The sequence below is a fragment of the Cygnus olor genome, assembly GCF_009769625.2.
Source record: "Cygnus olor isolate bCygOlo1 chromosome Z unlocalized genomic scaffold, bCygOlo1.pri.v2 scaffold_123_ctg1, whole genome shotgun sequence".
Classification (NCBI taxonomy): Eukaryota; Metazoa; Chordata; class Aves; order Anseriformes; family Anatidae; genus Cygnus; species Cygnus olor.
In genome coordinates, this window is record NW_024429069.1 from 20,654 (window position 1) to 44,870 (window position 24,217).

Genomic DNA, 24,217 nt, shown 5'->3' on the forward strand with positions numbered 1-24,217 from the left:
ATGAACTGAATCTCTCAACGTATGCAAGTGCATGATGAAGCTGGTTGTGCTGCTAATGTCTCTGCATGCTGGATAATCCTACTGTCCCCATAAGCAAGCACAGGCGGGCTGAGTTGGGTAGTCAAGGGAATGGCAAATACCCAGAAATGTGTGTGAAGCCCATTGAGTTTCAGTTTTTAACAGAAGTTAGATTCTGAACTGCTTTTGGAGCTCCTGAAAATCTCCTTAGATGCTGCTTTGCACTGCGAGAAACTAAAGTCTCTGAAAATTCCATTTCAAGCAATTTTTCACACAAATCAAATTTTTGATAGGATCTGGATAAGTATGAAGCAGCAGGAATAGCATCCCGAAGGCATATGGAGACCTACAATAGTCAAATAGTCAACATGAAGAGAAAAACAGCACAAAGACAAAACAAACAAACAAAAAACAAGGAAGCGAAGCAAAACAAAACAGAACAACCAAAAAAAAAAAGAATAACATATCTGTATAATAAGTATATCTGAATTTCCAGAATACTGCAATATAAAAAACAAAAGCATCTGCCTGCTATTCACCGTATCCTCCCTGTGATCTTTGCAAGTCTGAGACAGTTCCATTTAACGTTTGTAAGGTGTCAATTGCTTTCAAAATATAATGTTGATTACCCTGCAGTCTTTACATAGACATTTGGTCTTAAATACAGCATGTACACTGATATACATGCAATATGTAAGAATGAACATCTGTATAAAGGCTGTGAGGCAATGAAGATTAAATGCTAACTTTATCTGTGAGCTTTTCGTAACTCCTACCAAATCAGCTGCCCACAAACCACAGGAGTTCACCACATAAGCAGATAGAAATGTTGTTTGGAAAGGACAGAATGATGATTTCCAGTTCATAAGATATTTATCCCAAGACACATTCATTCATCTGTTGCACGTTTAAATGTCTGCTTTTAGCCACTTGCTGGAGCAATACTGAATCGAAAGAGCATCTCTTTCTAATAACAGCTTCATTCTGCACTGACTTACAAGCAGTCACAGTGTAATCTAAACCAGTAGAAACAAAGTGTGAGTTCAGGAAGTCCAAGCCACAGGGAAGGAGATTCTGCAGCAGAGATGCAGCTACCCGAGTGTGATTAATGGGAGTGCAGAGCCCAAATCCCGTAGGAGGTAAGGAGAAGAGAAAGACAAGAACGGTACTCTTCTTTGCAAGGACTGTCTGTCTGCAAACCTGCCTTGCGGCTATGAAGGGCTGACTTTCATGTATTTCTTTAGCACATCACCAGACAGCTTTCACTCAAGGTTTATCATGTAATCCAGGATTTACCTAATGGTATTAATGAATTTTGATTGTTTTTTAAGAAGGAAACTAATGGGAGGAGTGTGAAGCATCTCTGTAAGGTTTGGGGACTGATTCAGCTAATACAGTATGAGAAATCTTTAATTATAACAATTACAAAATTAATTATGTTTAATTTTGATTAAGAAAATTGTGTGGGCATTTAAATCAAAGAATGCTTGGAAGTAATTTATCCCAGTTTGAATGCTTTCAAACTGTTTTCAGGCATATATTAGGTATTTATAACCTTCTTTTTTAGCAATATGTATAGTCATGCATGAACAATTACATCCTATAGTCTTTAATTTGATGGAATTTACTCACAGACATCCTTCCTAGGACGGAACATGTTCCTGGAACAGGTTATGGTTTGATCTAAACACTGTCAGTTTGGGTTCAGATTGATCACTTCCAGTAAGGAGCTTAGTAACAAGTTCCTGAAATGAGAATTCTTCACCTTCAGAGACCACTATTCCAAATCAGTGCTTTGTGCTGCAGCCCCCATGAAGGATGTGATGGATGCTGAAGGTTCTGAGACTGCAACACTGATCAATTAGGAGTTTTGCAGACTAGTCCATATCTGTGTGTTTTGTTTTGAAATGAATATTCATACATTTCTTAAACAATTGTTGTATTCACTGTAGCATTTACTCTTACATGATACACTTGATGTCAGTATTTCTGCTCAGCAGTGTTTTTAAGCCCTAAATTGCCTCTGTCCAAGATGCAAATAAGAAGAAGAGAGCCTTTACCTAGTAATAGCAGGTCAATAAAGTATTCATGTTTTACATATCCCTAAGGAACTTATTTTCTGACTTTCTTACTGAGTTTTTATCTTTTTTTTTTCTTTTTTTTTTTTTTTTTTCCAGATGCATCTGGTCTTACCGTATAAAACTAAAGCAGTACTGTCATTTAAAAGAATTAGTCTGACAATGTTTTCTGTCTAGTGATCTGTGATACTTACCTTTAAGTGGTGTTTGGTAAATATTTTAATACAAAAGCAGTAAATTTGGCAATATTTTAAGGGCTCTAAGTGTATTTTTCTGTTAATTACTTTATATGAGTTTTGCTAATGAGTGGTGTGCAATGGTAAGCTTTGGATAAAATCTTATATTACCCAGAAGGAAAAAAAAATATAATCCCAAATGATTGTCACAGTCCCAAATGACTTCTTTATACAAAATCACATGCAATATGTATACTTCCTATTGTCTTAGCTGCCAAAACCATTGTCATACATACCACTTTGGCTGTCTGGAATAAGCATTAACTGCAGCTAGGCATATTCACTAATTCCCCCCTGCAAAATCAATATAAGATCTCTGCCAAGACATAGTATCCCACAAAGTTGGCTTTGAGATATTTTCACCATTTCTAGGAAGTTCTGATTGCCTCATTAGAAAATTCTGGCCTCCAGAATAAAACTTAGTCAAGTGTCCTTATAGCTCCCTGGCCTGTGTGTAGGTAGTTGTTGTGTCATCTACCCTTACATCACAACCTACACACTGTTGGTGTGGTGCTCCCTAGCAATGGAAACAGATTACTCTAATCTTTTTGTGTGGTGAGATTGCTGTCATCTACTATTTTCCTACATCACTTTTTAATTGCTCTAGAAAAGTGGCTAGAGCTCCCATTAGTGATCAAGGCCCATTAGGTTAGGCAGTGCTTGAAATCTAGTCTTCTCATTCCCTGCTCAATGTCCAAAATTCAGTATTTTTCTTCTTTCGTTTCTGTAGTCTGGGCTTCCTTCCTCCACCTGGCATGTGTACCGAGACACTCTACTTGCCAGACATTTCTTATACACATAACTAAATCCACTAGTCTTTCAAGAATTTACAGTGAAATATATATGTCTGCATGAGGAAGTTTGGCTAGAAGGCTTTAAAAGCATGTCACTTCAGTTTTCATATTTCTACCAGCTCATTCTGGAAAGAAAAGTATTAACTCTGCAAATAAATTGTTTTCAGAGCGAGGAATATGGATTTCATTTATCATTCTTTAAGTCATTGTCATAAAAACATTAGTGAAAACACATCATAAAAGCCTTCCCACATGAGTTTTGGAAGAGCACTTTTTTTCCAAATTGAAATTTCAAATTTATCTATTTTCCTTTTTGGTGATCTTTATAAATAAATAAATAAAATAGATATATAACACAGCCACTGCTTTTTAGGGCCTCTTGCTTACTTGCTATCTCTCAGCTACATCTTTTGCTTCCAAAGAACCTGGCTAAAATAATCTCATCTTTGTTGCCAAAGGCTTTCTTATTACATCTCTCAGAACCGTGATCAGGCATATGTTGTTTAAACTGGCTGAGGCCAAAGCTGCAAAGAAGCAATGTGTTAAACAATTCTCAACAAAGGTTTATCATCCAATGCTAACTCTATTGCTCTCTGAGTCTGTATTATGTTTGGCAAAGAAACTGTAATGAAGATCAGAATGATAAATACAGAAGATTATTAAGAATTTTTTAGATTTCCGAAGAATTTCTTAGATTTCCAAGGAAACTGAACTAGGCTTAACATCTTAGTAAGTACAAATTGTTTCTTGGGAATGACTATAGGTTATACAATAGATATTTTCATTGATAGTCCAGAAAATATTCCACCTCTAAGCAGGACTCCAGAGACTGATTTGCCACAAAAGGTAGGAATTCTTCTGCCTTCAAAGCATTTGTTGGTACAGCTCTTATCTGTACTTTCTTCCAACTAAAGTTTAAAACTCATCCCACAGTTGGTTCTCACTGCCAAGACACTTTCAACACAATGGACTCAGAAGATGCACAATATACAATGTTGGAAATCCTTGTTTACCTTCATTAAGTGTACCACCAGAAGCACATTGGCAACAAGGCGACAGAAGTATTTTTCTTACCTTCCTCTTTTCCAAGTTTTTCCACTTTTCAGATCTAAGGCCCAATCTGCTTTCATTGCGAAGGTAGTCACACAGTCTTTGATGTAGATTATTTCTGAAAAACTCATAATCCGCCAAAGTTGGAACAGCCTACTGTCTTTCTTAGAAAGAAAGCAGAAACTGAGACATCACTTCTATGTACCAGGCTAAGCTGTTAATTTAAGAAAATAGAAAATAAGTATGTTGATAAGCAAAACTATTACCTTCTCTGTCCTTGTGATACCCCTCTATACCTCATGTATCCTTGTGTTCTGATATAAGTTTACCAAATTACCACTAAATAATGGCAGGTTCAAGAACCTGTCCCCCCATCCTTTCCTTAATGATATTTAATTTTCCCTTACTCTGTCTCTTCACATCTTATCTTGATTATATGACTTGGGCCAGGTCTGTGTGTGGTTATATATTTAGGAAGGCCCAAGCACCAAGTGCTACCAGAATCCTACTGTTATAGTCTTTTTCATCGTTTGTGAGCAGCTCTGTAGGCTGGTAGTGATCAGACCATTCTGTATTTGACTGGAAGTTCGGGAAGGAATAGGCTGGGAAGCTCTGAAGGTGGTCCACCAGCCTGACCTCCTCTGAGCCTGACCCTTCAACCTGACACCTGCAGAATCAAAATGGCTCCACTTTGACTGCTCTGCTGTGTTAGAGACATACAGAAAGCTTCTGCTCTTAGACAAGGTAGAGTTTGGGAATTTTCAAAAACCATCAGGATATTTAACCTTGCAATGGCAGTTGTTCAGGAGGACAGACATCTTCACAACAACAGCTGTCCCTCTCCTTCCCCTTCCCCAGCTTTTATTGCTGAGTGTGCCATCTCACACTATGGAATATCCCTTGGTCAGTTCAGGTCAGCTGCCCTGGCGATGTCCCCTCCCCACCTCTTGCCCACCCCCAGCCTGCAGGCGCTGGGGGGTTTGGAGGCAGTCTTGGTGCTGTGCCAGCACGGCTCAGCAACAAACACAGCACCAGTGTGATACCAGGGCTGTTCTAGCTACAGGTGCAGAGCACAGCACTGTATGGGCTGCTGTGGGGAAAGGGAACTCCATCCCAGCCAGACACAGCATACATCTATAGTGCAAACAATTACTAAACTTTTATGATATACAGAATGTTAGGAATAAACGTGTGCATTATACTGAAAGAAGAATAAGAAGCATCCAGATACGTGAAGGCTCTTCTTGGAGGTAGGTCTTTATCTCCTGTTCTCAGTCTGCCTGCCTCTTGCTAGAGCAATACTGAATCAAAGACAAAGGAGAAAGGAGGAGGGGTGCACAGGCTGCCCAGCCAATCCAGGAAAACCTCCAGCTGCAGTAAAGCACTATGTATTCAGGTGAATCCCTTCTTCAGAAGCTATCTTCAATATGGACTGTGCCTTGTGTGGACACACACCTCGTATTTCATATTGATCCTATTCTGATTTATGTTCCCTTTCTCATGCATTTAAACTGCTGATTTAAAAACTTAGCATTTGTTTAGGAACATTCTCTGGGGACAATTAATTTTGAAAAGAAATGCAAGTTTTCACTTTTCTAAAAAATGAAGCCACATAAATATCCTGGAACATATTCCAGTTTCTCTTAACTTTTTTTTTTTTTTTTTTTTTTAATAGAACATCCCTAGAGCTTCAGCCTGTAAAATGTAGACCATTTATGCTAGTTATGCTGTAACTAGTTATGCTATAACTAGTGTGACTGTTGATTAGATGCAACAACCTGTATTGCTTCTGTATTTATCATTTTTCACTATTACTTAACCAAACATTAATCTATGATTAGTTGTGTGCCTATTCCTGTTTTACAATAGGAAGGAGGAGGGAATCCTTTCAAGTAACAAGGTTTATTTTAGGGTTTATTTTTAGCAATAGCCTTAGTCTTGAAAAGTGGCATTTTAATGCACCTCTACTGCAAAACAGTAGGAAAAAAAATCAAAAGCATAGAAAATGTGATGATGATTACCTGTAAGAAAAGTTTGCAAATTCCATTGTGCTCTGTGTGCTCAAGGTAAGAAAAGCTCTTGGTGACTGTGTGATGCAGGACTCCAATAGTGCAGTAAAGACAGAAGGCCAGTGAACACCAGCCTGCACAGAACTGTACACAGCACTTAGTCCAGATTTTCTTCCAGCTTGTGACTGCAAAGCTCAGAAGTTTCTCAGTGGTTCAGTTTCACATCAGACAAATCCAGCAGGTTTTGGCTGGCGTGACTCTGAGCAAACACAAAAAACGAAATGAAACTCAGGAGACTAGAAAGAAAATGTTTATAGCAAGCTCTAGCAAACTAAAACATAGCAATCTTGAACAACTGTCTTTGTGAAATTGTTTCTGAGAACTCAACATCAGTTAAAAACATGATAAATCTTTTGCAACCTGTTAATATATGCATGATTCACAGTTGTCTTGCAGACGTATATGGATGCCATATTCCCTGCAGAACAGTAATGTGTTGGCTATTGTACTTCTGGTTTCTCTCCTTACCCAGCAGAAGGGTGAAAACAATCTTTTGCAAGAAGAACAACTTCCACCAATAACAAGTGGAAGAAAAAGCTTTCTGTGTGACCTACATTTCTGCAGCTATTGTTTTTTCCACTCCACAAAGTTTAGTTTAGTGAAACTGACTATTCAGGAAATATCATGCTTTCTATATCCAAGTGTAACAAGCATTGTGAAATGTCATGTTTACCATGTTCGAGTGTGCCGGGACTGTCCAAGCTTCAGCAAATATACACTGTGGTTAAAAACAAGAAAATGTATGTGGGCAGAAAAATAACTTGTGAAAGTGTAAGAAAGAAAGAGAAGATGCTAGGGTAGCGAGAACTGGGCGAGTAAGAAGCAAAAAGGAGGGAAAAGAAAAGTACCTGATGAAAACTGGCAACATTCTGATCCTTCTGCACGTAGTCTCCCTGAAATGTGTGGTGTGGATGGACAATTCCAAAACCTTCTAAACAAACCCCACGTTGCAGTTTTCAGTAACTCTGAGCATTTTAACACTGCACTCTTTTTTAGTTTGCAATGTTAAAAAGGCAGAAGAAAAATGATACGTCAGGCTACAGTGACTGTAATGCACATAATGTACTGCAGCTTTTAATTCTTTTTGATATTGCATCTTCACAGTGGGCTTGGGCTCTGGTAAACTTGCTTGAACTTTGGACGTTGCCTGAACCAGCTGAGAAAAGAGATGCAGCAGTAATAAGTCCAAGACACTTTTTCCTCCCCAAGAAGGACTGTCGGGACAGGTTTATTGTATGGTGTAACTTTGGGCCATTCTGTTGTTTTCCAACCATTTTTTTGTGCTAGATGAGGATCACTGGGATGCAATGTTCCCCAGCCATAACCTGTCATGCCCTGGCTGGCTGATAGACTATGTTTTACTTGAACCAGCAACAGTGAAATCATTGCATTGTTAACTTCAGGATGTGTTACCCACGGCAGTAAGCACAGAAGGTCCCACACAGGTTTGCATAGCTAAACTCTGCACCAAACTCTGCGTCAGCACATCTTCACAGTTTACGAGATTAATTTAGGTTTGGTTCCATATTCATGCTTACAGCCTCCACATCCTGACTAGCACTATAGACCTACCTGTAAGTCTTGAAAGATTGATTTTGTCTGCTTGCCATCTCCCATAACTGAGGAGGTCCTTGTGATATCTCTAATCAAACCGGTCTAGCTAATCTAAACAAGTTTTTCACCGTGCAACTCAATAATTAAAAGAAATAAAATAACAATAATAATATACGTGTGTGAATATATATTACATATATTTATTTGCAATAATAAAATAAATATATATGGAGGGAAACATGCATCATAATTATGATTTAGCCCAGTGTTTATGTTTGCTGATATTCAGAGTAGAGATGTATGAAACTTAGCACTTGTATTTTGAAACCTCCCAAAAGCCTCCCAGATTTTTGTATCAGAGCTATCGCAACTCCTGTGCTTAGTCTTTGTCCTGGTTTCAGTTAGGACAGAGTTAATTTTCCTCCTAGTAGCTGGCAGGGTGCTATGTTTTGGATTAGAATGAGAAGAGCGCTGATAACATGCTGATGTTTTAATTGTTGTAGAGCAGTGCTTACACCAAGCCAAGGACTTTTCAGCCTCTCTCTGTCCTGCTATCGAGCAGGCTAGGGGTGCAGCAGGAGCTGGGAGGGGACAGACCCAGGACAGCTGACCCAAACTGGCCAAAGGGGTATTCCATACCATCTGACGTCATGCTGAACAATATATAGGGGTGGCTAGCCGGGGTGGAGGTGGGGTGGCCGGCTGCTCGGGGATAGGCTGGGCATCGGTCAACGGGTGGTGAGCAATTGCATTGTGCATCACTTATTTCGTACACATTATTACTATTAATACTATTATTATTATTATTATTATTATTGTTATTCTTTTCCCTGTCTTAATAAACTGTCTTTATCTCAACTCACAGGCTTCACTTTCCCGTTTCTCTCCCCCATCCCGGAGAGGGAGGGGGGAGGGTGAGCGAACTGCTGTGTGGTGTTTGACTGCCAGCCGGGCTAAACCACAACAGTCTTGTACTGCTCAAAATGACAATATGGATCCATCTTTGCTCATCTGTGTTCGGGTTTTACTAATCTCCCCATACTAAACATGGTACCAACCCTGGTACATACCATAACACTGTGTTCTCATGCAAGCAAAGAGCAAATAGAAAAAATTATGACAGAAAACAAGATTTAAGTGCTTCATAAATGTCTTCTACTGTTCTTCCACTGTCTGTTTGGGACATGAGCAACTCTTGGGTTGAGAATTTCTGGTTTCAGATATGCTCAAGTTGAATGCTTCTTTTCAGTAACCTACAGGTTTATTTTATTACAGGTGCTTTATTGCTTATTGTTTTTTTTTTTCTTCTTGTTACAACTGCTTCTATCATTACTATTACTATTATCAGTCCTGATATTATCACTTTATTGTTATTATTACTTATTATAGTGTTATTCAATAATAATACATCAAGACTGAGTCACTGTAGAGAGATGCCTGTGGTAGAGATCTCATTTCTAGTGTGATTGGAAGGTCTCTAACAATCAATTCGTTGGAAACCTTGCATCGATTATAAGAAACGCAGGAATAGAAGGCACAACTCTTATTTAGCCTGTGTGGGGCAGCAATTAAAGGAAACATGACAGAAGTCTATACTGAGAGAAAGTATTTGTTGGTCACTATTTACAGTTAGAGTTATAATATTTATCTGTGAAAGTCAATGCCAGGAAAAATTTTTAATAGATTCTTGCATTGGCAAGGGAGAGTCATTGTGGATAATCTCTACTTCCTCGAAGCAAGATAAGTTTGGGTTTATTGTTGTTAAACAGGACACTTAGGATGACCATTGGTAGTTCTTTGATGGAAAACTTCAATCAGAAGTACTCCAGTTCTTCAGACTAAGACCTTGGCCTTTGCACAGGTCAATTAGTGAGTGAGTCAGAAGGTCTGCATGAACATCTAAACTGTCTATGGACCCTACTGGAAAGATTTGCAAGATTACCCCTTTGACAGGGGGTTGATGGAGAAAGGGTAATAAAGACACCTACTGTAACCTGACAGACTGTTTATATCGTGCACTGGGCACAGCTGACTCCTAAAGATGTTGAATTTAACAAATGCAGTCAAATGTAGCAGTCTTATAAACCAATTCCACACTTTGAAGCAATCGTTGGTGTAAAAAGACGAAAAAAAAGTGCTAGTTCTCCCAGTCATCTTTTCAAACCATCATTAACTGATTCAATTCATATTGGCATTATTGCAGAAGTGTTTTTAGCAGAAGAAATTTAGAAAAAGAGGTAATAGTGGCTCCATACATTGTCTGATAACACAAAGCACAATTCCCCTTGGTCACATGGACCTTCTGTCAAGGTTTAAATGCCTGTATACTTGGTGGTTCCCAAATTACATTTCATAAACAGTCACAGCCACAACCATATAAAACAGTGAAAACTATCAGATTGGCAATTTTGTCTGCTTATGGCTTGGAAAAGTCAGAATCATTGCAAAAATTTGAGGTCCCTTTTCAGTACTTCTAATAAGAAACAGTTGTTCTCTACAAGAAATGCAGATCATGAAACTTTTGTGGTGGTCTAAAATGTTTGGGAATCTGTCTTCTTCTAATGGATGAGTAATATTCCTCCTTTTGAAATGCAGCGTCAATTTCTTTTTTAATGTTCAAATTCTGCAAATACATTAATGTAGATTGATGTGTACTAATATATATATTCAAATTTATGTGTGTATATGTGTGTTGTATATACCTTTTGTATGTATAGATATACATTTATACATATGTACATGTATATACAAATATATGGCTGTGAGTAGCTCCTTAGAAATCAATAGAATTCGACAGTTAAGGCATTAAACAGACAGTAAGACAGTTAAGAAGTTAAAGACAGTCAGGAGCTTAAGTATTTTCATAAATTGGATCCTCAGCCTGCTCCAGATGATGAAAATATGGGGAACATGATTATTTAATTATTTCAGCTGGAGAAGAAAGTTTATTTTTTTCTGTTCATCTGTCTTATATGGGCTTTTATATGGAGTTTGAAACTTCCAATTAAAGCATAAAATTAATAGATACAAATAAGATCATTTTTAATTTCTTTTTCCTAGAGGATTATATATTCCATATACACTTTTCTGTTTGCTTAGAAAAATGCTCTACAATCTATGTATGTGGAACAGAAAATGAGATTACAGTAAAGCTTATGTGAAAATTTTTTTTATGGCAACTTGGATATTGAGTTCTGTAGACACATTCTGAGGGGGGATTCAACTTATGCTATCCTCCATATTTGTATATTATAATCTGTGATAGCAGAATTGTGAATGGAATTAAATCTGGTTGGTAATTAGTCACAAGCGGTTTTCCCCAGGGCCAGTACTGGGCACAGTTTTGTTCAATATCTTTATCAATGATTATGATGAGGGGATTGAGTGCACTCTCAGTAAATTTGCAGACCACACCAAGTTGACTGGGAGTGTTGGGTAGTAAGCAGTGCAGTGCTTGAGGGTAGGATGGCTCTGCAGAGGGACCTGGACAGGCTGGATCAATGGGCTGCATGCAATTGTATGTCATTCAACAAGGTGCTGCACTTGGATCATAAAAACCCCATCCAGAGGTACAGGCTTGGAGAAAAGTGGCTGGAAAGCTGCCCAGCAGACAAGGACATGGAGGTGCTGGTCAACAGCCAGCTGAACATGAGCCAGCAGTATGCCCAGTTGGCCAAAAAGGGTGATGGCATCATGACAGGCATCAGAAATAGAATGGCCACTGGGATTAGGGAAGTGATTGTCCCCTTGTATGTGGTACTGGTGAGACCACACCTCAAGTACTACATTCAGTTTTAAGCCCCACACTACAAGAAGGATATTGAGTTGCTCAAACTTATCCAGAGAAGAGCAACAAAGATGGTGAAGGAACTAGAAAACAAGACATATAAGGAGAAATTGAAGGAACTGCCTCTGTTTAGTCTGGGCAAAAGGATGCTAAGGGGAGACCTCATTGTTCTTTAAAACTTTCTGTGATTAGGCACAGAAAGGGTGGTTAGGCATTGGAACAGGCTGCCCAGGAACATGGTGGAGGTGGCATTGCTGAAGGTATTTAAGAAATGTGTAGATGAGCACATACGGACATGGTTTAGGGGTGGATTTATATTAGCTGGATGGTTGGACTCGATAATCTTGAAGGTCTTCTCCAACCTAAATGACTTTATGATTCTGTGATCTAATAGCAAGCTACCAGATGGTGTTTTATAGTGTCCTGATATAATATGAATTTGTAAGGGCGTTTTGTAGAAAAGTGCCTATAAGTATTTAACAGTCAGTTCAGATTCAGCTTCTCCTCACAGGTTACACTGAAACTACAAACAGAAGATAGTAGCAGTAAATACAACTAATAAAGCCAGAATGGCAAGAAGCCATGTGTAGGCCCTGTGTAAACAGAATACTATCAAAGAATCAGAGAATGGCTGTGGTTGGAAGGGACCTCTGGAATTAATCTAGTCCATCCCCCTGCTCAGGCTGGATCACTTAGAGCATGTTGCACAGAATCACAACCAGGTGGCTTTTGACTATCTTCAGAGAAGGAGACTCCACAACCTCTTTAGGCAACGTGTAGTGCTCAGTCACAGTAACAGTGCTCAGCCAGCCTTCACAGTAATGCTCTTCATTATGTTTAGATGGAACTTGTTGTGTTTCTGCTTGCGCCTGCTGCTTCTCCTTCTGTCTCTGGGTACCACCAAAGAGCTTGACCCCATTGTTACGACACCCTTCCTTCAGATATTTATATACATTGATAAGATCCCCTCTCAGCCTTCTCTCCCTCAGGCTAAACAGGCCCAGCTCTCTCAGCCTTTCATCATAAGATGCTCCAGTCCCCTAATAATCCTAGTAGCCCTCCACTGGACTCACTCCAATAACTCCATGTCCCTCTTGTTGGGAGCCCAAAACTGGACACAATACTCCAGGTGAGGCCTCACCAGGGCTGAGCTGAGGGGGAGGATCACCTCCCGCAACCTGCTGGCAACACGCATCCTAATGAACCCCAAGCCACTGGCCTTCTTGGTCACAAGGGGCTTACTGCTGGCTCATGGTTAACTTGCAGTCTCCCAGGACCCCCAGCTTCTCTGCAGAATTACCTTCCAACTGGTCAGTCCCCAGCCTGTACTGGTGTATAGATGTGTATAGATTTGAGAGAGATTCTGATACCTTCCCACCAAGCTAAGCATTTGAATATAATATACAGGTATCACATGAAGCTTCAAATTCCCTGGGCAGGTGCATCTTCACATGTTAGCAGGGCTATGTCCAGGTGTAAAACTTCTGATATCCCTGAGCTGCTTGAACCCCATTTCAACTCAGTGTTAAAAATGTTCTCCCTTCTTCCCCTTATGCAGGGCCCAGCTGCCAGGTACATTCAGAGCAAGCAGATGGGACCAGTCCTCACACAAAAAGCAGCCAGAAGTGAGACCTTCCACCCAGCCGGTAAGTTTGCAGACCTTAATATAGTTAATTTACTGGTGGGATGTGATATGAATATGAGAGACTTACCTTTAAATCCCTTCTCCTTGATTTGGGAGACAGGATTGAATATGAGTCCAAAAGAAATATTTAATGCTCTGCTGTAAAGTCAGTCTTCACATTGATTTCTGCTCTGTTTAAAGCTACATACAGTATTGTCCTACTCTAACAACCACTTTAATTGTCCCTCTTTATGCTTGCTTTGTGGCCTGTGTAGGAATACAGTCCAGAGGTGGTGTGACTGAAGGGACGAACACAGCACTGACATGGGAGCTCCTACAAGAAGATGCAAAAGTACCACAAATGGGTTTTACAGAAGACACTCGGCTGGGGTCAGGTCTGCCAGTAGGAAATAGTAAATACTTTTCACTGTGACTAAGGCACCTCTATTCACATTGCAACCATCTTCCTCAAAACTATTTCCCAAAGGCAGATGCTTTCAACCATTCTCTCAATGCTTTAGTAGCTAGCTCTTAAACCGCAGCTTGCTGTGTAGGAAATGGTTGTCTTTATAAAGCTGTTGTCACTGAGCATTCTTGGAAGGGGTCTAAGACCAAGAGGCAGAGTACAAGAGAAAGCATGTTTACGCAGCCCAGTGCCTGGGAGAAGTCCTAAGTTTTGACCTCTGCTCCTTGGGCTGGTTCTTTGCTTGCCATTAAACAATCATTAGGTTTGGTGCCTATGGGGAAAGAGTTAAGTGCTGAGTGAAAGCAGACACAGCTGACAAGGACAGAAATAGGAAGAACAAAACAATGCAGGGCGTGTGTGCATGTGTGTTTGTGTGTATGAGGGGTTACTACCTGTGCTGGAACTTGTGTAGTGCAACTGGAGGCAGAATGGAGGGGCTTTGTATCTTTGAACAAAGATCAGGTAGGCAGAAGTGCCTGTGGCTTGCAAATTAAATTAAAACACAGGTTGTTTTTTTTCCTGCTTGGTGAGTTGTTAGGTGGCCAGATAATGGGGCAAAGGGGCAAGAGGAGAGGGAAAAAAGGAGACGTAACACATGCAAATACAGACCTAGAGAGATGTCCTGTCGAGTGGTGCTTAATATTACCTATGCCTCCCACTCAAAATGTGAACTGCAGACCAGATTAGATCAGGGAATGCTAGCCATGTCCAGTACAAAATATGTTTTGTTTGGTTTGGTTTCTTTTATAACACAGAGAGAGGGAGCATAAGTTCAGGGAGGTAAGTGAAAGTTCAGGGAGATTTCTCCACATTCATGAAACCTGAGTTCATAGTCGAGTTATTGAGTCACATACAGATGAGGATCTTGCCTGGTCAGTTCAAAAAAAAGCAGTCCAGCCCCATCCCCTTCCCCCTGTAAGCTCCTTGATGTTCAGTAGGTGTGGTTGGTTGAAGAAAAGCCAGACCAATACCAACAGCTGCATGGAATCTTTCCACGGCTGAAAGGTGAATAATTAACTCTCTTATAACTGCAGCCCCCCAGGGGGAGGTGAGTCACTAGCCCGATTTAGAGTTATGTTATCTTGTAATGAACAATAAGAGGGAAATCTATACGTGTCTTGACAGTTCCAGTGAGACTTCGATGATCTGTGCCCCAAAAATCTCAAAAAGGGAGTTGATCAAAATGCACTTCTAAGAAAATAACTGATTTTGTGCATACAGTTCATCAGTGGGTAAAGAAGATCATTTTTATAGGGATATGAGATTTCCTGAGCATAATGCTGAGGATTAGACAAGAAGGAAAAAAAAGTGGTTTGGTTTTAATTGGCAACATTGTGCCAGTATCTAAAATCAGATACAATCAGGGTGAGAATTAAATTATTTCTGAGTCCAGTCGTGCTAATACTGTTGTATGTGGATGCTTGGGATAGAGTGAGGGGTCCACAAAAGGCTAATATGAAAAATAAACCTGCTGATGGTTACTTAAAAACCTACTAATGCATTTTTTCTCAATGGATCTGAATGTCCACAGGGAAATCTCCAGCAACACGTAAATTCAGAAAGCTTAAAGGCTGGTCTAAACTTGAAAAATCCTCGCATACATTAACTACGTTCACATGAGAAAAGCCATATAAATTGATTCTCCTCATATGGAAGGAAAGAAGACTGGAGCCCTTGGGTCCTGCACAAGGCAGTGCCCTTCCTGCTTCTCCTGGGGCTGCGGCCAGTTCATTTAAGACCATTCAAGTTCAGAAAGTGGCTCATGGAAAATACCAATGTGCCACTTTTTACTAAACTTTGCAAAAGACAAGTGAAGTGGCTCTGTGCTCACTTTTTCCTGCAACTAAATTGCTACCAGCTTCATAGACCTGATAAGACCCTTTGGTGGATCAGCCCCACATCGTCACAGCTATAGAGGGTCATCAGCCTCATTCGTCATTTCAACATATCAAACAGTCATGTTCTGATGGAAGGAGCTCTTCTTGAGTTTTTTACTTTCCTCCAGCCAACTTAGAAGTAGTACTAAGTGACTCAGAAGGGAGTTGTGTTTGTGTCTTCCCAGTGGGGAATGAATCAGATCCGTGTGTGAGGGGAAGCAAGTGACCTGAGTGAGTAAATTAAGGGCTTTTCAAAGCTTTGGTAGGGGTTTAAAGAGGAAAAGAAGTTGCAAAGACTGCTTTAAATTATGTTGATTTCCAAGAAGCCACGACCCCTCTATTATCTGAGTAAAAGTAGGGTTTTTGCAAGTAGTACACAATGAAACAGGTAATTCCATAGAAAAATGAAAAAGGAAATAAAGAGCATAAAAAACAACAGTCTGAATCAAAGCTGCTCATCTGCTCTTAATCCTCATTAGTGGTTATTAATTCTGATGACTGTATTGCTGACTAATTAACAACTATAAAAGAGAAAAATTTCCCACATGGTCCACAGAGACACCAATGTCCTATCTAGGGTCAACAGACTGTCACTGGGCATGTTTTAATTATTGCTTTGTCATCATCGTATGTTCAGTTCATTACCGCAGATGGTCCAGATCTGCAGCAGAAATCCTGTGATCAATTTAATGTTTTGTTTTGTTTGTTTTTCCCATGAAAATGAGAGTAGCCAGTGCTAAGAAATGGAAGCCAGGATGCTAGACAGTGATTCAAGAAAAATGAAAAGTTGAGAGTAAAATAGAGTGCTGAGGACTTTGAGAATAAATATTCATCTTAGCAGGTTTCAGAATGGTAAAGAAAGAAACCTCTAAGAAGCCTTTTGCTTTTTTTTTTTTTTTCTTTGAAGAAAGAACAGGAAGGAAGGAAGGAAGGGAGGAAGGGAGGGAGGGAGGGAGGAGGGAGGAAGGGAGGAAGGGAGGAAGGAAATGTGCTGGAAGATCATAGAGAGCCCAAGAAAGCCATGTCCTACCATTACATAAAATGAAGCTCTAAGGCATGATATGGATTTCTTTTATTTGATCACCAATATTTAGTGAAAAACAACACATTTGAAGGATCTACACTGCAATGAAATATTTTTCCATGCAAAAAAGTCCATAAACAGGCAAGCTCTTTGTCTAGCACTGTCCCACTTAATTGTCCAAGCTGGAGCTCGAACCCCGAGGAACTTCAGCCATGCTGCTTGCAGCATGCTCTTACTTTAACTGATATTTCAGTGACTTGTTTTCTCCCTGCCGTTCAGACAGTATTTTTTTTAGCCTTGACAGAATGGCTAGACTAGGTAATCCACGCAAACAGCTGCTGCATGCAATGTGATCTTTTCCCCAAACCTTTTTAACAAAGACTTCTGAAACGTTCTTTAGTTTTGGATATGTTGGAAATATCCAGAAGCTAAAATCTCTCAATATGAAATGCAATTGACATATCAACTGTCTGACCATACTGCTTTTAGCTTGAGAAGTGTCCCAAGAAGATTAACAGGAGCAGCATGTTCACAAAACCACTCCTTAATCAGAAAGCTTTCATCAGAAAATTACCTCTGTTTCAAACGACTTTCACAGAAGATTTTCTTCCTGAATGCCAGTGTTACTGTCTGTAGTAAGAAGAAAGATGCTACTGATTTTTGTAGTGCGATATTTGCAAACTACCAAACTTAGTCAAAGATAACATATTTGGTATTTTTCATTGTGATGAATTTTATAAATTGAAATTATTGTGTGGTTTTTTTTTTCAATCATAGGCATTGCTGTATAGCAGAATGCCTATATGAGCCCAAGTAACATTAAAGTGTTGCAAATATTGAAGATATAAAATAGCATTAATGGATCCAGGGAGGTTTAAAAAATGAACAGGAGAAAAGAAATAAAGGGTCAGTCTTTAGGCAGGCATATGAATATAAGGGAAAACACATTCAGTGGAAAGCAGGAATTTGGAAACCAGTCATTTTGGAGGAGTCAAGAGGTGAGAGTGGACAGAACGTTAGACATGCATAGGAAACAGGATACAGCATACAAATAGGTAATTTAGCTGTAGATTACATAGGCAAAGGTAGCATCCTCAGTGGGCAGGATGGCAAAAATCTGTTTCCAAACATTGTGGGTATCATGCCATCCACAACACTCTACTATATTTTAGGAATACGCATTCTGAAAAAAGAAAAAGGTGCACTGGGGAGCAGTGAGGGAAAAATAAAAAGGAGTAGGGGTGTGGAGAATTGATTTTAATAGGTAAGATTAGGTATTAAATCTGTCAGATTTGGTTAAGTGAAAAAAAAAAAAAAAAAGGCCACATGGATAAATATTTAAAAGGTATCTAATAGGAAAGGAATTATTTTAGGACAACCAAAATCCTAAGAAAAAGAAAGAAGGATGGATATGAGAATGAGGTGTATCAGACTCTGAAATGGTCCCCTGTGGGATGAGAGAAAAACCATTCTCCTAGTGAGAATGACTCTAAACGAGATTGGATATTATTGTAGTGACCAAAGGGGCAGTTGGAAATATCAGCTATTTTTGAGATTTAGTAGGCAACTATCCAAATAAAATAATTTTATGAAGGTCTTATTTGTTGCTGAGCCACACACCCTTCCTTTTTTTCAGTAAGATCTGTCAGCTAATGGAATCTCTTTCAGTGCTCTGCTATTGCTGGTAACACAGTGAGTTAATTAGGAAGTAGATATATGAACACTTTGCCACCTAAATCTGTGTCTGTCCAGCATCCCTAAATAAAAGTAACGAGGTCTGCTGTTGCATGGCAATAGCATTACTTTGCACTATATATTTCCTATCCTGTGCTCTCCCAAGCTGTCTGCTTGCTGCAAGTACAACCCCCCGAGGAAACTAAGGAGTCAGAACTACCAAGGTAATGCCAGTAAACTAAACCTTTAGGCATTTCTTTGCTTTGATCCAGAGAAATGCATGTGCTGTGCTGTTTGTACCCTCAGAACAAATGGCAATCTGGGAACTAGCATGGATATTTAGAGCTGGTATTTAAATAACATTACTTGGGAAATTCCCACTGCTTAAGAAAAGACTGACTGAAACAAGAGTTTTCTTTCCCAGAAGGCTGAGACAGGTATAATGAGGATTAGCAGGCATAATTGATATCATTTCTGTATCCTAGAGGATTGTATGAGTCATCTTGCTAGTCACGTCCTCCCTGTTCTTAGGACTGATGAGAGTGAAAACATTGCTGTGAAGTGTAAAGGGGCAATATAAACATACTGTGCGATACAAGCAACCGATTACAAACAAATAACTTCATTATGCCACATCCATAATAATTCCTCCTTTTTATATAGCGCTTTTCATCTGTAGATCTCAAAGTGCCATACAGATGGAAAAACTCAGGATGTAAAGCAACTTGTTTGAGGTCATTCAGGTAGACAATGGCAGCTCTGGGAATAAACCACAGTGCCTCACTCTGCATTACGAATGCCCCTCCTGTGCAATCCTGGAAAGGATCACAGCAGCAAGCGCTTGGAGAGAGAGAGCGTGTAGCTGGAGCTGAAATCAGCCTGAGTCTGATCATAAGACCACTGTGAATTAGAAAGGCCAAATTCCACTCTAATGTGCAATCTCTCTTAAAATCAACTGGAGCTTTGTATTTAAGTATTTCCAACATTTTCCTTCCCATGGTGCCTGAGTACCAGTGAAATTACATCACACTGAAACAATCTGTGAGGATGATTCCTTACTACTTCCTATTAGCCCCAAGAGCCACTACAGATTGGTTTATTTTTATCTTTTTATCACTTTTTTAATTGCACATAAACACTGGGCCTAATTCACTAATCATGCTAGAAAATGGAGAAAAGTATTATTTACTACCTGAAACTACAGTAGTGCGGTGATGCCTCTGGCCTAGCAAGTACAAAAATCAGCATGAAATGATTTCAGTCTTGACTGTGTAAATGATTAAAAAGTGCAGAAAAAAATTCTGCAGGCATCCAACATCCCCAGGTCACAGTAAGAGAAGCAAGGCAGATAATACCCGCAAACCCTCCATGTGATTAAAAAATAAAGGACAGAATGTGAGAGAAATCAAAACACAATATATCATAAATTCCAAAACTATAAATTGCATTATGCCTCAAATTTGAAAGGTAAAACACATCCTACAGATTCCTGGAAGGGAAAAAAAGGCGCTGATCCTGAAGCCACAAGTCTAGAGTTCCTCACTGGCTTGGCTGCGGGCTCCCTCTGTAATCTTGGGCATATTGCTTTACTTCTGTTTCCTCTCCCACATTGTGGGTGTGCCTACATCGCAGTCAAAGTGGGATATTAAAGCTTGTCAGCCCAACTGAACTAGCTTCAATCAAGTTAGCTTATGGACTGTTACTAATGTAGCTGTAGTGCGGAGTTAAGTACAGAGTAAATTCTTCAAAGTGCATAATGAAATTTGGAAAAATAGGATCTGAACACTATCAGAGCAATCCCACTCATCTAGATTTCACATTATTCTTTATTTTATGAACTGAATACTTTTTTTTTATTAAAACAAAACAAAACAAAACAAAACAAACAAACAAAAAAAAAACACATTTTCTGATTAACAGTAGGAGTTGAGCCAGAAAGGGAAAAAAAAAAAAAAAAGAATAATAAAAAAAAAAAAATGATGAGATATAAGAATCATTTAAGGGATTTAGCCACATGCTTCACATTAATTTGAGAGCTGTGCTCTGGGATCCAGATCTTAAGAATGGGAGATCTGTTCCTGAACTCCATCCAAATCATATTGTAACTAGGGCATGAAATGAGATGAATTAGTCTTCCACAGGGGTAAGACCAGCTGAGAAAAAGTGTGTTTCAAAACTGTGAAGACATTTTAATGGAAAGTTGCTTATTACTATGTCAAAGTATAGCAACTGGTAAATATAATTGTATTAGGCTGCAATTACATATATCTTAAGAAAACACTTGTGTATCGTGTGGAGGGAAAAAAATGATCTACTTTTTCACATGAAAGCACAGCAACAACGTAACTTAAAACACTTACAGATCAGTGTCAAAAGCAATAACACAGCAATGGCACTTCCCCACCTCCAGCTAAATTGCTCTTATGTACTCTTAAAAACAGCATGATAGTTAAAATATAAATAATGGATATTAGATGGAAATGATAGTTGCAAAGTACAAACACATGTAAGAGAGTTGCTTTAGAAAGTATAGCAGGAGACAGAGTACGAAGAAAAACTTTATTAATGTCAGAAAGATGCAGTGAAATATTTAGTGAACAGTTTGGGATAAGAGTCAGGATGAGGAGCCAGATGCTCAGCTGGTGAATGTTGATGCAGCTCTTTTTAAATCAGTGGGACTACACTGATTTACATCATCTACAGATTTTGCAGCTGGCTTCAATACACATACAAACTTTGAAAGTTATCTGGACTTACCTGTGCTCTACTCTCTGAGAAAAAGGCTGGAAGTCTGTTGGGGTCAGGATTCTCAAGGAGATCTCTTGTGTTTCTGTGGGCTAGAAACATGGTGAAGACAAGTATTATTGTGGTTAGGACAGTATTTCTACATTTTCCTAGCCCCGCGGGAAATCAAAATGCATACTAAAAGCAAATAATTAACCTAACATTGTAAGCCTTCAAGAAGCATTCATTCTTGTATGATTCAAGCTGTATTTTATATGAATCAGTGTTCCCCTCCCTACTTAAATGTAGACACATTATTTCTGTGGTCTGAAAGCTGAGATCGGATTTCACCCATAATGATTTTAGCTGCCACACAGCTCATCAAAACTGCAATTATAAATACCAGTGTTTTTCTTTTTCTGGAATGTAGACTGCATCATACCAGATCCTGCCAAAAGATGCAAAATTAGCACTGCGATGGATATACTTGTGCAACCTCCGGGGAAAGACAATTAGGGAATAAGGAATAAGAGGAAAGAGGGAGTTCTCACTGCCCAAATGACCAAAAGACTAAATCTTCTTTATATCCATCTCCTGCCCTGTGAGTTTTTGATTCTGCAAAACCTTTGCACTGAGAAACCGCACGTCAGCCTCAAAAGAAGTGATGATGGCTTGCACGTAGCAAGTTTTGAGGTTGATTAGCAATTGCCCAGTAACATTCATGGATGTGATGAGCACTCAGAAGAAAACCACCAGATTTCTCTCTTTCTTTCTTCTTTAAGCAGCATGTAACTTGTGTGTTCCTATGGAGCCACTGAAAGGCTCAGGCTAGAGTTAGGACAGCTCTCCAAATTCAGTTGGAGGCCATCTGTTACCAAGAAGCAAGTTTTAATGTTTCTCTCCTTTTTACATTCTACCTGTGCCGGTTTGCATTAGACTTAAATCTCTACTGAATCCATGACAGGTGTAGCAAACAACTGTAAATAATACCAGACATCTTAGCACTCTCACTGGAGATGGAGAGATAGGGGAAGCAAAGGCCAATCAGACAGACATACCTGGAAGTACAGCGTTATCAATCCTGCCTCCAGCTTAGGGCTGGTCTGGGGCTGGCTCAGTTCCTCATTCCAATCCATGTGGAAATTGAATATACATTTCCCATCTGCTCTTTTTGAAGCAGTAGCGTTACTTTGACAGTGCTTTGAACTGTCTCCCAAATTGCATGAAAAATTCCACAGTGCATTCTGTTTAATCACACTCAGATTTTTGGGAAATAGTTCTGATTAGTTCCAATATTATTAGAAATGGTACAGCTATGCTTTTACACATAGGGTATATAAATTTTCCAGATGCGTAGACTTTTATAAAGTGACCAACTTCAGCATTGATGAGAAAGGCAAGAGAACAGGGAAGAATGTTTATGAAGATTTTAACCTGTAGAAAAATAAAGACGTCTGTGAGCTGCTCAGTTTCCAGCACAGATGGGAGACAGACTTACAGGACATAGTTCCAGAAAGTTTTAGCACTAGCTGAAAGGCTACAAGGACTCTGACTTACTCACACTGTAGCTAATGGAAATTAGAGGCATGGGACACAGCATCGGTCACGTTTTAGGAAGAACAAGCCTAAACTACAATTTTTCTAAAGACTTCAGATTCTCCTGAAAGTATTTGTGTAATGTCTGGCTAGCCAAGTAGTTTCAGATGTTAATTGAATTCAGCAGCTCTATTAATGCAATCAGAAAGTAAAGTAGTACAGATGCAAAGGTTCAAATATGTGTTATGATCTCAGCAAACCAGAGGACTCAAGTTATTGAATATGAAATAAATAAAGTTATGTTTGCCTCTACGATTTTACTCCTTGCTTCCTCATGATGACTGTACCAGCCAGCCAGTGGAAATCCAAGCAGCAGTTCCATTATCTGGATTTTGTCTACACCACAGAGGGTTCTGTTTGTTTTGTTTTAAATAAATGGATGTTATTAAGCTGGTTGTAAAAAAAATGGTAATTTGTCTATTAAAAGTCACTGAACAATTTTCCCCTCTGAATCAAAGTAATTACAGGAAAATGTGAATATTTTGTGTGTCTGCCTGCTTTCCTTTCATAAGCAGTTGTTTAAAACATGGAAGCCCTATGTGGTAATTCTGGAAGACAATTTCATATGCTGCAACATAAACTTGTGATTGAGAAAACAAATCAGTGCAGCCCGCACAGATTAAAATTGTTTGACTGATACGCATTAAACTACAACTGTAATCTGAGAACCATTGTGCCTTCTGAAGTCACTCTACATTCTGTTCTTTGTCCCTCTCTCATTAGACATTTTCTATCATTAACCTGAGGGGAAACATAAAGTTTCTACTGTTAAAATTTATGGCCCATGCTTACATTGGAGCAATCATAAATGGCAAAAAGAGGGGATGCAAATAAACTCTATATTATTTGGTCTTGCATGGGCTAGCAGACTATATGTACACAGCCAAATAGAAAATCAAGAATAGAGAATATAGGTCATATTTTAAAAAAGATGTGTACTCCGGTATGGTAAGCAATGACTTGAAAAAGATAATATGTGATATTGGAAGAAAATGAGCTGTTGGGATAAACTGAAGCTTCCAAGTTATCTGCCTGGGCAGGCTGCATCAATTCTGTGAATGACAGAAAAGAAATGCTGCTACAGCAGCCTTACCTGCCAAACATGACCACACGTCTGCAACAAGTAGACTGGTACATATGGAGAGTCAGGGCACAATGGACAACTGAGCATGCAGCAGAGCGGGGAGGAACTCGCACCCAACAGCTTTAAGCTGCTGCTCCACATGCAACTCCATGGCTAAAGGCTGTGTGGCTTCAGAGCCACCAGGAGAGGTGGTGTGGGAGAACACTCTGCCATCCTGTCAGTGCAACTTGCAATTAGCCCAGGCCAGCCTGCAATTAGCACTGATGTTGCTCTGGAGAAAGATTTCCACTGGGAGGGCCATAAACTGAAGGTATACCATAAGGATGCAAAGACCCCACAAACTGTGGGCTGACATCTCATTTAAGGGGAAAGTGTGCTCAACCAACGTTGCCTTCTATGAAGGCATCACCAGCTGGGTAGATGGAGGGGGAGAGCAGCGGATGTCATCTACCTTGACTTTAGCAAGGCTTTTGATACTGTGTCCCACAACATCCTGCTAACAAAGTTGAGAAAGTGTGGGATAGATGAGTGGACAGTAAGGTGGGTTGAGAACTGGCTGACT

The 24,217-nt window shown here is 39.4% G+C and overlaps 1 long non-coding RNA gene across 1 annotated transcript; it reads left to right on the forward strand.

Annotated features, from left to right (window-relative positions):
• Positions 1–959: 959 nt before the first annotated feature.
• On the forward strand, positions 960–22,824 carry LOC121062881. The gene is made up of 4 exons (XR_005815716.1): positions 960–1,157; positions 13,145–13,232; positions 13,486–13,605; positions 21,406–22,824. It is a non-coding gene; the product is annotated as an uncharacterized LOC121062881 (long non-coding RNA).
• The last annotated feature ends 1,393 nt before the right edge of the window (positions 22,825–24,217 follow it).